General features: G+C 33.0%; 1 non-coding gene across 1 annotated transcript; it reads right to left on the reverse strand.

The window, feature by feature from the left end:
• Positions 1-205: 205 nt before the first annotated feature.
• Positions 206-277, reverse strand: Trnac-gca (transfer RNA cysteine (anticodon GCA)). The gene has a single exon. It is a non-coding gene; the product is annotated as a tRNA-Cys (tRNA).
• Positions 278-3,734: the final 3,457 nt, after the last annotated feature.

The raw sequence follows: 3,734 nt of genomic DNA on the forward strand, positions 1-3,734 counted from the left end.
GTGAATTTTTTAAAAATAGTATATTAAAATAACTCATAAAAAAGAATGTGTGTGTACTTTGCACGCACGTAAGAAGTTATAATTCTATTATGATTTCAACGAAATAAATATACTTTCAACAGTTTATTTGCATTTTATTTAAAGATTATACTAATTTTTACTTTCCAAAAATGTTTATTAAAATAATATCAAAAATAAAAAAAATAAAAAACACCCGGATTAGAACCGGGGACCTCTCGATCTGCAGTCGAACGCTCTACCACTGAGCTATACTCCTTTTGTTGATACGGACTACAAGATTTCTCAGACATCGTGACAAGTATACCAAGTGAAGTAGAAAAATACTTTAAATATTACTTATTTTATTCCCGAGGAAGGCAAATTCAAAGACACAAAAATTTAATAAATATATTTACTAAAAACACTAATATATTCTCTTCACGCCTTATTTGCGCTGATACATCACTTGAAAGGTTTAGCAACTAACTCCGTACTGTCTATATGCGCAGGCGCGTGGGATAATAAAAATTCACTCTCAATCGCGCCTAAAGAAGTATAACAACTGCAGCTTATAGCATATACTGATCGATTTTTTTATGCTCCATTTGTAGCAAGGGCGGATCCAGGACCGATTTTCGGGAGGGGCCATGAACTTTTTTTGGGGAGGTGTAACGGGGCCAGGGAGTAATTTTTAAAAATTACGGTTAAGATGGTGAGATTGAAGGCACTTTTTACACACTTTTGAGTTCTATAAAGACATTCGAAAGTTATCGTTATTAAAGTATTATTAAAGTTGTTGCCGATTCATCCACATTCCTTCGGATCCAAGTGCAGTCCTCAACAAGTTTAAACTATTTTTTTCCATGCTTCTCCTGTCACTCTGTCAGACCTGGTTCTTCCCCTCTTTCTTGATTTTCACTAATAATTGTTTTTATGTTCTCATGTGCGTCAATTAACTTAACAAAGTTTTTACGAATGTTGTTATTGCGTATGTATTTCAAATTTAGACAAAGCTGTTCTACGTTTAATACGTCGGTTATTTCTTCAAATATGACAGAGTAATAATTTGCACTTTGAACCTGATTCATGTTTTGTTCAATTATTTCTTCACCACAACATGTTATTATGTAATTATTGATTTTGACTGGTGTTACTAATGTATGTTGCTGCGGATAGGTGTCGTTGAATATTCTTATCTCCTGATGAGATTTTAAATCTTAATAATTCCCTTCATTGTTAGGTCCAGCATCATCGTCCACAAGCAGAAGGCCATCATCACGACAGCCTCTTGAGGAATATTTTGTCGACCTAAGAACACTATAGACTCTACTATTGGTCGTCGTCTTTCTTTATTTTCTTGTATCTGTTTAGACCTTTGAGAGTCTTTCTGGTTTTACTGACTTTTGCGGATAACTTTGTAGAAAATCTACCTAAACCTCAACAGACTCCTTGTGGTATGATGTTTTTTCATGAATTTGTATGGCTCCGTCTTTGCCCATGAGTTTGGCGTAAGATGTTAAAGGTTTTATGACAAGGCTTTCGGCTGTCATCCCTTTATTATGACCATATTTTTCATTAGAAAAATAAAATTCGATACTTGTAAAACAATCCCTTTTGACTGTTCGAAAATACCAACGAACTCCTTTGTTGTAAATTCTGGTGATCCAAGTAACGCTTCATTTCTTTTTTATTTTTATGTGTATAGAATATGGAAATTGATAGGATTTTGATGGGTACCAAGATCGTTCTAACAATTGGCACTTATCCATGGAACATCCTATGTCATTCTTGAAGCTTCTGTTACTGCTTTTGTTCAATTCTAGTCCAGAAAACATATTTATCCCCTGTTTTATACATATTATATGTATTTGAAACTAAGAACATTTGAACTGCCAATATTTAAATTTATATTTTTTTAAATTCTCGGAGGGGGCCATGGCCCCCATGGCCCCTTCCCTGGATCCGCCCTTGATTTGTAGTAACATTATAATCTGTTAACTGATTATAATTAGTAACTTAATTCTTACCAAATCTAACTACATTTTTCTAGGGTAAAGTCTCACTCAACAGTATTTCTTTAGTTTATATATTACCATACCGACTATTTACAGTATAAGTGTACACGATAATTATTATTAACCGCACTATGCACACTATATTAACTTACATGGTTTAGTACCGCACCATGAACACTACACTGTGTTCGTGGTTCAAGACAAGTTTAGAGATAGTCTGTCCAACGGTGAAAATCCCAAGATCATTGTGGATGATACTGTTTCTAATGTAACAAGGGGCATCAACGATGTTGATTAGTACCTTTTTCTGGAAGCGTTAAATTATTTGTACATTACTTTTGCTGGCACACCCCCCATAGTTGTGTTGTAGGTCATAACTCCAAATACGCTTGAGGATTTTTAATTGTAGAGTAGTAACTTATTATGGATTGATAATTTGTTACAACATATTTTTTATATCTGAATTCAAGCTCTTGTCTTTTCTTCTTAATGTGTGCTGTTCATCTGAGTCTTTCATCAAGAGAGATACCCAGATATATTGCAGTATTTTCACATGGAATCTGGATATCATGAATTCTGATTGGTATGTATTATCTCCATTTATTAGTAAAATAAGTATGTATCGATTTGATTTCATACAACTTGATTCTCCATACTTCAGTCCATTTATCTATCTGATCTATGAAGTTCTGAAAGTTATCTTCTGTTTCTTCATTATTATTTCCAGCTGAGATAATTGCCGTGTCATCTGCAATGGCATTTGGCAATAGCATCTTTATGTAAATGAGGGATAACAGGGTGTATAAAATATACAGAACTGATCCAAAGACACTTAAATTCAGAGTCACACATTTAGAGACACTTAAATTTAGAACACAAAATAGAGGATTTAAATGGACTCTATTTAGTAACTAAAAACAAAAATCAACAAAGAACATACAATTTTCTCTAGATGAATTTGTTAAAACCATGGAGATAACCTACATAAAGTCTAATCAACAAATTAGTTAAGAAAATTCAATATGAAATTCCTATTAAAAAATGGCTGAATAATAGTAACAAGAATTTTTTATTACCGGGATCAAACTCTTGTAGAATTGCACCAAAATTCTTCACCTTCGTTCCCTGTATTCTACAATGTTGGATGATTTCAATTTAATATTTAATTATAATGTGGAACTTGTAGGTAAAAATATCTTAGTTAACTGACCCCGCCGCTCAGACACACTTCCAGAAACACAATGCCTCTTGTTCGACAGCTAGCAACGGTCGCTCCAATTATCAAGAGCCCTCTACTATTCATTAGCTTTCAACGCAAGAAAACCAATGTTACCATACTTAAATGTGACGTCAACAAGCATTTAAAAATTCTGTGATTGTTTTACATAATATTTTAATTAACATTGAAAGAAAATGATTCTAAAATTAATTAAATAATATGTTCCTATCAGTAATTGATGAAATAAGGGGTGGAACGTCATACTTATTCGCAACATAACTGCGTTTTCTAACCTCCTCTTTATAGTCTGGGCTGATTATCGAAGAATAGGCCATTTTTGAGAAAAGTTATTTACCAGCAATTTTATTGTTGGAATCGAATTATAAGATCCTATATATTAATAATATAGGTATGCAAAGTCATCAGATAGTGTGCTACTTTTTTTATAAACAAAATGGCGCCCGAAAATCGTGTTTTTTTCAATTATTGCTCTATATCTC

Source organism: Diabrotica virgifera, chromosome 6, assembly GCF_917563875.1.
Source record: "Diabrotica virgifera virgifera chromosome 6, PGI_DIABVI_V3a".
Classification (NCBI taxonomy): Eukaryota; Metazoa; Arthropoda; class Insecta; order Coleoptera; family Chrysomelidae; genus Diabrotica; species Diabrotica virgifera.